Source organism: Taudactylus pleione, unplaced genomic scaffold (genome assembly GCF_031769625.1).
Source record: "Taudactylus pleione unplaced genomic scaffold, aTauple2 ptg000519l, whole genome shotgun sequence".
NCBI classification, from domain to species: Eukaryota; Metazoa; Chordata; class Amphibia; order Anura; family Myobatrachidae; genus Taudactylus; species Taudactylus pleione.
Genome location: NW_028284921.1, coordinates 367,358 through 380,617, shown reverse-complemented (window position 1 = coordinate 380,617; position 13,260 = coordinate 367,358). Strand labels below are relative to the sequence as shown.

The 13,260-nt window shown below is 43.7% G+C and overlaps 1 protein-coding gene across 1 annotated transcript in view; it reads left to right on the top strand.

Annotated features, from left to right (window-relative positions):
• Positions 1-13,260, top strand: part of RBM47 (RNA binding motif protein 47) — a 165,578-nt gene that overhangs the window by 89,231 nt on the left and 63,087 nt on the right. The window contains exon 3 of the mRNA XM_088450560.1: positions 9,659-9,858. The gene's annotated coding sequence lies outside the window, so the exon portion shown is untranslated. The remainder of the gene's footprint in view (positions 1-9,658; positions 9,859-13,260) is intronic.

Genomic DNA, 13,260 nt, shown 5'->3' with positions numbered 1-13,260 from the left:
CAGTCTGTCTTCAGCAGGGATTGCCCTCCGCCACCTTGTGTCCTGTCTCTGGATGTGGGGGGTCACCAGATGCAGCAATTCTTGGAAGGTGGCGTGATCCATGCGCAGGTAGTTCCGATAGTCATCCGGGTTGTTCTCCTTGATCTCCATCAGCAGGGACATGTGAGAGCGGGTATCCCTTTGTAGAAGCCACTCCTTGGTCCAGCATGCTCTCGTCCTTCTTCGCTGGGCCCTCTTCCTAATCTCCCGGACCCCAGCTTCAGCGACCAACACTCTATACTGATAGGGACGCATCAGTACAGAATTCAGGAACAGGATAGAATGCAGGTAGGTAGCTGACACTTGCAGGTAGAATACACTTTGTAAAAGGCAAGCCAAATACAAAGAGCACAGTAGCAATGTACTGGATTCAACAGGAATACACCTAGCCTCATCTAGTAGCAGAGCAGAATGTACACAGAGTTTAAAGGGTGCTTGCTTTTTATACTCCCTAGATAGCCCCTCCCATTGTTTTGACTATTTAATTTTCCCACCAATAGTCAAGAGTCTGGTTTTTTTTTTTTAAACTCACGATTTGTTATGGCCAATCTCACGATGCTTACGATCCGATAGATCATGAGATCGTAAAACAGATTGGGTGTCTTTTTTCCAAAATCGCGATCACGACGGCAAGGGAGCTCCCGTGAAAGTTCATGAGGAAATTGGCCAAAAAATCGTATCGTGAGCACATCGGTATGTGTGTGGGCACCTTAAGTGGAGTTTTTATTCCGGCTACTGTGGCCATTATTATAGTATATTAATTTTTTTTTTACATATTTTTATAAATTTTCCGGGTTGCATCGGTTCGGAAATAATATATTTAGTTATTTTTATTTTGATCATACTCCATTCATACACAAGTAGCAGAATGTATGATAAACAAGCTTCTTTTCGATTTCAGGGGTTGTGCTCAGACTTTTGACAAGTTCCGTGTATATATATATATATATATATATATATATATATATATATATATTTATATATATATACAGTCAGGTCCATAAATATTGGGACATTGACAGAATTTTCAGATTTTGGCCTCTATTCACCACCACAATGGCTTTGAAATGAAACAAACAAGCTGTGCTTTAACTGCAGACTTTCTGATTTAATTTGAGGGTAATTACATCCAAATCAGGTGAACGGTGTAGGAATTACAACGGTTTCTATATGTGCCTCCCACTTTTTAAGGGGCCAAAAGTAATGGGACTATCAATTCAAAAGCTATTTCATGGACAGGTGTGGGCTATTCCCTCGTTATTTCATTATCAATGAAGCAGGTAAAAGGTCTGGAGTTGATACTAGGTGTGACATTTGCATTTGGAATCAGTTGCTGTCAACTCTCAATATGAGATCCAAAGAGCTGTCACTATCAGTGAAGCAAGCCATCATTAGGCTGAAAAATCAAAACAAACCCATCAGATAGATAGCAAAAACATTAGGTGTGGCCAAATCAACTGTTTGGAACATTCTTAAAAAGAAAGAACGCACCGGAGAGCTCAGCAACACCAAAAAGACCCGGAAAACCACAGAAAACAACTGTGGTGGATGACAGAAGAATTATTTCCCTGGTGAAGAAAAACCCATTCACAACAGTTGGCCAAATCAAGAACACTCTCCAGGAGGTAGATGTATATGTGTCAAAGTCAACAATCAAGAGAAGACTTCATAAGAGTGAATATAGAGGGTTCACCACAAGATGCAAACCATTGGTGAGCCACAAAAACAGGAACACCAGATTAGAGTTTGCCAAACAACATCTAAAAAAGACATTACAGTTCTGGAACAACATCCTATGGACAGATGAGACAAAGATCAACTTGTACCAGAGTGATGGGAAGAGAAGGAAAGGAACTGCTCATGATCCAAAACATACCACCTCATCAGTGAAGCATGGTGGTGGTAGTGTCATGGCGTGGGCATGTATGGCTGCCAATGGAACTGGTTCCCTTGTATTTATTGATGATGTGACTGCTGACAAAAGCAGCAGAATGAATTCTGAAGTGTTTCAGGCAATATTATATGCTCATATTCAGTCAAATGCTTCAGAACTCATTGGACGGCGCTTCACAGTCCAGATGGACAATGACCCGAAGCATACTGCAAAAGCAACCAAAGAGTTTTTTAAGGCTAAAAAGTGGAATGTTATACAATGGCCAAGTCAATCCCCTGACCTGAATCCGATTGAGCATGCATTCCACTCGATGAAGACAAAATGTCCCAAGAACAAGCAGGAACTGAAGACATTTGCAGTAGAGGCCTGGCAGAGCATCACCAGGGATGAAACCCAGCTTCTGGTGATGTCTATGCGTTCCAGACTTCAGGCTGTAATTGCCTGCAAAGGATTTGCAACAAAGTATTAAAAAGTGAAAGTTAGATTTAGGATTGGTTAGTTTGTCCCTTTACTTTTGGCCCTTTAAAAAGTGGGAGGCACATATAGAAACCGTTGTAATTCCTACACCGTTCACCTGATTTGGATGTAATTACCCTCAAATTAAATCTGAAAGTCTGCAGTTAAAGCACATCTTGTTTGTTTCATTTCAAAGCCATTGTGGTGGTGAATAGAGGCCAAAATATGAAAATTCTGTCAATGTGCCAATATTTATGGACCTGACTGTATATAGTGTAGAACTAGCACTCCATTAATCAGGTAATCCTGCCGGGTTGCCCTCTGTGAAGTAATTGGATATACTGGCAAAGAAACAGCGACCCTCGCGGACTTGAAAGTTCAAATGGATAATTTATTGCATGCCTAAAGATGCCGACATTTCAGGGCCATGCAAGACCCTTTTGTCAAGGTTGGCGTTGCACAAATATAGAAATAACAAATAAGAAGATACAGCTAGGTTTCTTACCTTTAAATAATGTTCTCCATGCTGCACGCTGTGGCAGGCCAGGGCTGGCAGGTGGAGGCAGTGCCGCGCGCACGGCCTCTCTGTCCTCCAATGATGACATCATTCCGGACTCAGTGGGTTGTCATAGCAACACTATATATATAAAAATGGCACCCGGACCATACACTTAAATTAGCGATGTATGTGTGTGACCACATACACCGCTATCCGGCTCCTGACTGCTCAGCACACTTGTGAACTATCAGGAGCCGGCAGCCAATCAGCGGCCGTTAACTGTAGAGCGGCCGCTGATTGGCTCTGGCTCCTCACAGTTCCCATGTGGGCTGGTCAGTCAGTCAGGAGCTGGTCAGCAGTGTATGGTCTTGGTGCCGGTTTGTTTTCTTGCCAAGACCCGGGGATGCTACGGAGGTCGGCGCCAGGATGGTGGTGAGTATAGCATCTTTTTTCACAGGTATTCTCATTGGATTTCTACTTGCAGAAGTGGACTGATCATCGGGCAACAGGTAAGTATGTGTGAGTGGGGTAGGTAGGCAGGTGTATGTAATTAAGTTATACTTTCTACAATGTGTGTGTTGTGGTTTTTTAACTATTTTTTTTACAGCGGGGGTACGGGTGCCGGTCACCTGCTGGCACTTTTAGTTCCACAAGTGCTAAAGGGCAGGCATGCTGGTACCTGTAGTTCCATGGTGAAAAACAATAGTTTCTTACTATTTACACTATTATTACCCCAGTACCCACAGCCCAGAGATACGGGGAAGAGCCCCAGGCTTCAGCCTAAGCCTGGGGTGCTCGGGAGAGGGGGGGCCCCTTTATTGGTCTCCCCTGATATAACCCGGCTTGGGATGACCAGCTTGGGGTGATAATGTTTTGGCTGGGGAGATCGGTGATAGGTTCCCCTGGCTGTGGCATTACACCCCGTCCAGATTTGAGTCCGGTGCTGGTTTTAATAATAGGGGGACCCCTAAGCATTTTTTCCCCCTTATTTTTAAAACCAGTACAGGCTCAGCATCCCAATGCTGGTTCCTAAAATATGGGGTAACCCTACTACATTTTTACATCATATTTTTAGGAACCAGGACTGGCTGAGCAGTCTGGGGCAGATCAAGCTGTTTTTTTTTGAGGGGGGACCCTACGTAATTTTTTTTTTAAATATATACCTTTTTTTACAGGTACAACACACAAGCAGCCTTCACATAGCTCACTGATATGTGCAGGCTGCTTGTTTGGGAGAGTTTGGCAGAGAGAAAACACTGCAAACTCGGGTGAGTAATCTCTATCTAAACTTGCTACTCGGGGGAAATATCTCGATCTGCTTAACCATCGGCCAACTCGATCTCAGCTAAACTAACTTCTTAGTAAATTTGAGGGTTTCAGAAGCATATATAGTGTGGCAGGGTCAGCATAATTCCACTGAATGTGGATGAATGTGAATGTGTAATGCCCAGATATCTCAGGTTTGGCAGAGCAAAAAGCAGTAGGACTGAAAGATTCAGTTCAGGTGTTGCCTCCATCAGTTGTCATCTAATTAATTAAACTTCTGGCATAAAGAGTGTTGGACTTTCATCCAGTATATGTGATTTCTTGTCACATTATATATATATATATATATATATATATATATACACTAGGTATGTCTATTAAATAACGAGACTGATTAAATAACTCATCTTTTATTTATTGGTATTACAAATGTAATGTTTGTCCCCTTCAATATACTCCCCATTTGCACTAATACATCGCTGTAGTCTTGTTTCCCACTGGTGGAAGGCATGGAGCAAATCCATTTCTGTTACTTGTTTCAACATATCTGCCGTTTTCTTCTTTACAGCATCAACTGATTCAAAATGTGTCCCTTTAAGCACTGATTTAACTTTTGGGAAAAGATAAAAGTCGCAAGGTGCTAAATTGGGCGAATATGGAGGATGTTCAAGTGTAGTAATGTGATTGTCTGTCCAAAACTGCGTCACAGAAAGTGCTGTGTGAGCAGGCGCATTGTCCTGGTGATGAATGAAACCATTTTTCCACAGTTGGGGCCGTTTCTTTCTGACTCTCTCTCAGCTTTTCCAAAAATAATAATGCTGGTTACCTGTTGTGCCTTCTGGAACCCATTCTTGCAAAATTACTCCCTTGATATCGAAAAAATGTTACTAAATATTTCAAATTGACACGTTGTTCAACTTTTAAACTTGGCATTTTTTCGGCACTCTACGGAAAACACAACCAAATTAAATGGCGACTCACAGTCAACCGAACATCATAGAGTGTTGCTGCTTGTCATGCAGGTCCAGACAAGTTCAAGGTTACTACGTATGCAATTAGAACCGGTTCTGACTGCTTTGTTTACCAGGTGGAATCACAGTCTCGTTATTTTATAGACATACCTCGTATGTATATGTGTGTATAGATTAGGGGTGAGCGGGTTCGGTTTTACTCGGTTCTTATCGCCACTTTACCGCAACTTTGGCTCGATTTCATTCGCTATCCAAAACACATGTTCGGCGACAGCCAATAAAAAGATCCGGGTAAAACCGAACCCGCTCACCCCTAGTATAGATATATATATATATACTATGATTCTTTAATTTGGTTCATTACAAACAGAGATTATTAAAGCAACACAACAATGCAAATCTATACCAAAATGGAATATGAATCAATGCAAATGTGAATGTAAATGTAAACCTTTTTACAGTACATTCTCAGGAAGACACAGTACTGCCGCACATCCACTAGCAGACCAAAAAACAACTGCACGATTACGACATTGTAATCGTGCAGTCGTTTCACAGTCTGTGCTGTGCCTACACTGAACGATTGATCGTTCAGTGTAGGCGCCCTCCATCATCTGTGAACATGCCCAATCTGTCATTATTGACAGATTGACTGGCATGTTCACCCGATGATTGATGACGGAAACGACCAGCGGGAGCGCACATCGCTGGTTGTTTCTGACATAAAAGTGCACGATTTGTGCACGATTGCTGAGCAATTGCACGTGCAATCGCTAAGTATTATCAGCATGTGGATGTGCGCCTTTAGAAACATAGAAATCCAGTATTGAACTCATGATCCAATTTTTTGTGGTGTTTTATAGGGGGTACAGGGAGTTCAGATGGGGAGACAGGACTAGCAATGGAGAGAGGTAAACAAATGCCTGGGTGCCTGGTATGAAATGATGTAGTGTGAAGAAACAAATGTGTCAGAACAAAGGGTATTTGCAGGGGGCATTGTGCCCACCCAGAGCTCGAGGGAGACTTCCCATTACATTTTAAGTAAATTTGTGAGAAGAATGTAGCTTCTTATGCAGGATTGTGCAAATAACTAGCAATGCAGAAATGTGTCATAGATTGAACTTTATACAACCGTTATACTGTTGGCTCTGTGACCTGGCAGCCAAAATTACAATTTACATCAATTCTCAAATTTGAGAGTTCTGCTCTCATTATGGGGGTTAATATTTACCAACATTTGGGGTGACCCCCTGAAACCTTTATATTGCTGCATATTTTGATGACTCGTAATGTTTTGTTCATGGTCATGTTTTAAGGACAGAATTACTTTGATAAAGGGGCCCCTAGCATGTATCTTAGTTAAATGGTGATGGGTAGGGATGAAAGCAGGATTGTATTTTAATGGATAAGAGACACAGGAAATTACATTTTATAATAATAATAATAAAAAAAGTTTGAACTAGTCTTGTGCAACTTGCACTAGCGCCCTTTTGCATACTCAAACTGACACAACACATTTAAGTTGGTTAAAACAGCATACAGTAATCTCAACTTCCCAATTACTTCTTACTTGGAAGGACATGAAGGGACTGATTTTGAGTTGGACGTGCTGCCAATGTCAGCAGGGGTGCCGTGGAGGGTGCCATGAGGGAGGGGGCGGATCAGCTGCTATGGGGCACAAATGTACCCTTTTGCAGTGCTGTTGAAGACATAGTGGGCGGGATGCAGCAAAGGGAGAAATGCGGTCAAACACCCAAAATGGGTATTTGACCGCATTTCTCATATGCACCAAGCCCCGGGACTTGGTTGCGATGGGTAACACCATCTTCCTGATGGATCCCCCCCGCTTCCTGATGGCTTTACCCCATAGAAGCCTATGGGCTTCTAACGGGAGAGTGCTGTGAGAGGGATCCAATCAGATCCCTCCCAGCACCCCCTGCGGCGTGCTCGCAGAAGGATACCAAAGGGGCTATTGGGTCATACAGGAAGTCCCTCTATCGCAAAGAAGCGCTCTTACCGAGACAGCGGTCCTTTGGGGTGTTTTAGGGTTGGAGTGCACCCGTAATACAATTGATTCCCTTTTTTCTTTGTATGTATATAACTTTAACGGTCACACAGAAAGATTATATTTTATTATAAATTTTATTATTTTTATTATTACTTTTATTATCATCATCATCATCATCAATTTGTCTGCCATGCTGGACAATTGAGAAAACCAAATATATACAAAGCAGATAAAATACAAAACGATGACAAGAAAAAGAGTAGTAAGGGCTGAATGTGGAGACTGTGACAGTAGTGAGGGGGTACCAATGTGAGTAGCAAAGAGACTGGTTTTCAGAGAGCATTTAAAGATTAGAAGGTTAAGGAGAGTGTACTCATGACTGGTAGGGAATTTGATAGACGACTAGCAGCAGAAGCATTTAAGAAGTTAGAGAGCCTGTGAGCAAGGCTTGCTGAGCTCCCTGTGCCATACCTGTCGACTTTCTGGCTGCTCCTTCCGGGAGGGAGCTGCCAGATCGGCCAGATGGGGGGGGGGTGCGTGGCCGGGACAAGGGGGGGGGGGGGTGAAAGGCACTTGTGGGCATGGCGTGGCGGGGCCACGTGATCGCGTAACTTTGGCCCCGCCCCCGCTACACAATGCTGATAATATAGGCATTGTGAAGCAGGGGGCAGGGCCAAAATGACGTGAATCGCGTCACCGCCCCCCGCTGCGGGGGTTGCAGGGGTTATTGTGGGGGGATAGGAGGGGTGGGCGGCAGCCCGGAGGATTGCCTGCCTTCCCGGGAGGTCAGGGGTGGCACCCGATTTTCGGGGGGGTAGACAAGTATGCCCTGTGCCCATTGACCATAACCAAACAACATAAATCAATATGATATGATAGCATATGACAGTTACTTGCACTGTCATCGTCGGTCCTGCAGTCATTGTGTGTGTGACAGTACGGCGGACATTTATCAAAGCTTGGATTGAGATAAAATGGAGAGAGATAAAGTACCAACCAATCAGTGCCTAAAGGTAGGTACACATTAGACGATATGTTGCCCAGTCCAGCAGATCCTTCCAACATATCGTCCACATCGGCAAATGTGTACCAGCAGGGTTGTTCATCACATCGACAGATTGACCAAAACATGCTGCTCAATTTGTCAGTTTGCTGAATGACCCCATGCTTGTGGATTTGGGTGGTGAATGACATATCGCACGACTGTTCATCAGATCATGTGGTGTCAAATGACCGCACGATATGTCGTCTGTATCATCGTTGGTCGGCTGGGTACACAGGTCGTCTAATGTGTACCCAGCTTAACTGTCATCTTACAGGCTGCGTTTGGAAAAAGACCATTGGGAGCTGATTGGTTGGTTCCAGTGGCGGTTGCGCAGTTGGGCAGACCAAAAATAGCAGAGGGGGGGCCAGATAAAACATAACCCTAATTATCAGTGAGGGAGTGAAAACACCCACCTCCAGCGAACCCTGCCAGATCCCATAGTGCATCAGTCTAGTGCTGCTGCGCTGTGACACCTCCTGGCCAGCTCCAGTGGGCATGCACAAAAACTCAGCAGCATCGCAAGATCTCCCATGCACAGCCCAAAGCACAGTCGCTGCAGCCAGGGACAATGCTGTGCATACGGCAACAACAGCTGTCGAAATCGATAGCTGCAGCTGTCGGAACAGTCGGTGCCACTGACCGGTCATACATCTTGTAGATAGGAGCACCGAAAATGAAGTGAAATCTGACTGATTCTTCTCAGCCCAGCAGCCCTGCTCCTCGTCTCTGAAAGGAAGAAGAGTAGCTAAGGTAATGAAGAGCAGGCCAGGGGGCAAGCTCCACAGGGGTGATTCATTTCAAAAGAAGCACATGTCAGTGCTGGCAGTTTGACTGGCAGCCTGAGCGCACGTGGCAGGGTGAGGAGACCAGTGAGGTGACTGACAGCGGTGGCTGCTGCTGGTTTGACCCGTGGCCACCACTAGACTGGCCTAGTACAATGTCATTTTTTTGTAAAACAGATTCAGAGGCAGCATGCAGCACCCTCCAGTTGCCAGCTCTGCCAACTGTACCTTTTAAACTTATTTTTAATATTGCCTGTAGTCTGCCAGGAAGGTAAGCTCCCCAGGGATCAGCGCCATGTATCACAGCCGCTGCAGCAGGGGCACATCAATCAATGCCTCCCTCCTGTATCCTGTGATACTTAGCACTGCCGAGTCGACTCTGCAGTGCTAGTGCGCCTTCGTGACCTTAGGTCCCCATGCTAGTCTATGGGGACAGCCGGCCACATGGGAAGTGAAAGGTAAGCAGGTGATATCTGTAATATCTCCTGCCTTACCTTTTTGTTGAGTGGCCTGATAAATGTACATTTTCACCTGCTTTTGTAGAAATGTAGTGATAATGAATAGATCTGTTCTCAGAGTATGGAACTGTTTAGATTCATGTCTGTAAGTGTTACTAAATACACGCTAATGGGCACAGTGCTTGAATTTTACTTGTAGATTGAATTGTACTTCTAAGGAACGTTTATTTTATTTTGTAGGCATCCCAGGTAGTACAAAGGTCCGTCAGGTAAAGCTGTGTGGTGACAGCACCTCCTCACTCAGCGCTAAGCAAACACTGGAATCCTCTGATACCCTGGAGCTCTTGAGCAATACAGTTCTGTAGACTTGAGAAAATCAGCCAGGAAGCACAGGAGCTACTGTACCGCAGCCTCCAGTCCTGCTCTCCGCCAGCCAACAGGTATGCTGACCATGAACTGTGACTTTAATCAGGTATACGGACCTCTGAAAAGTGCCTTCTTGTATTCCTCACGTACTGGGTTCCTAGAACATAACCTTTTACCCACTTTGCAGGTTTCTTGGCTGCACAGTATGAATAGTTGATAATGTATTAAGTCATGGTTTAACAAATATGTATCCAAAAGGCAAATTAGTGGTTTAACCTTTGGACGGTGCCTAGGTTTATTCTGGGTAGTCAGAATGAGATTCTTGTTTGTTTCATCCTGTAATGCAAAGGTGCGCAATAAGTGTCCGTCATGCTGCTGTTGAACTACACATCCCATCATGCCCTGCAACCATTTTAGCATGACCAAATAGCAATACTCTGACAGGGTATGCTGAGATGTGTAGTTCGACAACAGCTGCTGAGCCACCTATTGCCCACCTCTGCTTTAATGTGCATTTAAACTTTGGCAGATTTAGAGCAGGAATTGTTATGGCACTGGCACCAGTGAGTGCTGTGTGTAGCTATTTCTGGTTTATCTTCATGTAGGTGTAGGAATGTTACTGGCTTGTCATTCTAGGTGTAGGCCTGTTTCCAAAGTACAAAATGGCATTAATTCACAAGCCAATCCTCACAGTTGTTCTTTACTGCCAGGCACACCTTTTCTCTATCATCTAACAATAGCTCAAAAACATGACTAATCTCTTTCTATATATACTCCACAGTATTGTAATTCTTCCTCTGTATGACAGGTGCTGAAAAATTATGCTGGTCTACTTTTCCTACCTCCCTTCTAAGGGATGAGGTAGCAGGGTAGTGAAATAAGTGGGTGTGGCTTCATGATACAATGCGTTTCATCAAATGGTAAAATAATCCCATCATCAAGCCCACTCATCTCAGTGAGTGCCAGTGAATAGATAACTCAATACATGATGACTCACTCAGGTTACGCCAGGGGCAGAACTATGGGAGACAACGGAGGCGCCTGCCGCCGGGCTCCAGCTCTGAAGGGGGCACCTTCTCCATTGTCCACAACATATTCTCCCCACTTAGGGCTGTAACTGTGCACCCAGAGTGTAACGTCATGGCCACCTAATACATGGCACCCCTTTTCAGCACCTAAGAAGCCACCATACACTAGTGGAGAGCTCCATGTCAGACTATCAGCTGCTGCCTTCGTCTATCTGTGGCCTGTCTGCATGCAAATTTCACAGTGTCAATTGCACACTGTGACGGGGGGGCACCAAATTATAACTTGCCTCCAGGCGTCTGGTATGAACTTACGCCACTGGGTTACGCCATGTCACAGCTCACATTGCGGAAGGTAAGTGCGTTCTGGGAGGAATTCCCACTCTCTCAAGAGCCTGGGAGGTCTCTAATATATTCCCGAAGTGTATGCAACTATGAAATACAGGACATTGAATTTCTAGTTAAAGCATAGCTTTTTAACTTGTGGATTGGACCCTAAAAAATATGTTGCCATACTATGTAATGTTGGTTCCTGTACTCGTCACATTTATTATTTATATTTTTATGTTAATATAATATTGTATGACGATAATAATTTAAATTATATATGTTAAAAATGCATTTTTAATTGCAGCCATAAGTAAAGTAATAAAATCTCCAAAAATTGGATTGTGAGTTTTGTTTCATGTAGCTTTTCCACCAAGCCTGGTTTTATCCAGTACAATCACATCAATCTCCCCTCCATCTTCTACTGCTGCAAACATTCTGATGATTTAATTGGCTACAGGTTGTTCTAGCCCCACCCACTTAAAACCGGCAGACATTCCGAGTGAGCAGGAGGTGAAAACTGAATACAGTGAGAAGCTCGGACCATAATCGTAAAACCTAAGAAAATAATTAATTGAAATGGAACAGTGGGGTGCAGAAAATGATGCTCAGGCTTAGGGCATGGAAACCCGACAATCATTCCTAAATTTGGAGTGGAGTGGATGCGGAATGGCGTTTCCAGCACATTGCATGTTTTCCCTCGTAAAGTTCATAGTTGGTGTGCTTGGCGCTTCTGAAGTGTTCGGCCACCCTCAGCCCCTACCAAAAAATAGCACAACTTTCCACTAATTGGGCAAAGGTGTCTATCGTAGGGCAGTCCCCGCAAATCAGAACTGCCGCAATAGGGACAGTTGGGGGTATGCCATGAAAGAACACTGCACTTTTCCAGCATCTTCAGAGCTGATTCTCAGACAGGGAAGAGCTTTCCTCCTTCACTACAGTTTAAATCACAGGACCCCAAACAGTGCATGTGTTCCAGGTCTCCTCACAGAATCACAAGTGAAAGAGTTGGCTCCACCTGTGGATTTAAAAAAAAAATGTGTCAGTGAGTAATGACCTGTTCACCTGATGGGTGACCTGGAAAATGTGAACTGTTTGGGGATCCTGAGGACAGAGTTTGAGAACCACTGGTTTAAACTATTGAACACTGCACTTTCCCAGCTGGGAAGGCACACCATGCATAGCATTCAGTTACTGTGGTGTGACACGACCCTTAATCTGCGGTCCAGATAGGACAGCATATTTCTTTTATATGCTCCTTTAGATTAGTGTGGGGGCACATAAGGGCCTATATATCAAGACCACATGTCCTTAATATATATGAAAATTGCAGGAGGAGATCCCGATTAGCATTGTGTCTTCTTTGCATTGCTCATGTGCTGCTGGATAGTGTGACCGGGTCCAAAACGATCCCTTTACTTCTTACTGAACACCAGGACAATCTCTTATCGGACCTTGTGTCAGAGCGATTTCAATTGTTACATTACCCCCCCATAAAAAGAATCCTTATTGCTGCAATATGCAGCAATGAGGATTCTACATAACTTCTATCCATTCAATTATATTTTTACACAATTATAGAATAACCATCAAAACTGCATATAGGTCAATTCATTCAGCTTCTTAAGCATTTCATCTAGATTTGAAATAATATGGGTGTCAGGCCTAATCTATGATATATAGTACATGTTGATAAAATATTCATTTCCAGAAAAAAACAATGCTTGATTTATGGCAATCTTGAATTTCATGCACGATAACATTGGAATGAATGTAATAACAAAGAATGATTGCCTTAATATTCTCACAGATTGTACCTTCTGTGTCTTTACCACCTCCAAGGTTCTGTGTGACTGTTCCTGAATATTATTTTTCATCCTTCATGCAATGTTTGCACTGAGGGTGGAACACAGGGGTTGTTTAGTGTCTAGTGAAACATTTACTAGAAGCAATCGACCGTGAGTTTGAAGGGCATTCCATTACCAGACTTGTTTTCTGAAGTAACAGGGTGAGAGGAATAATCATTGCTAGAAAATAGACTAACAAAAAAGGGTAAAAAGACCAGAAAGACACGTCCCTAGTACAACAAGGTTTCATTACTTTGTTCAGTGAATTCTGTTTCTG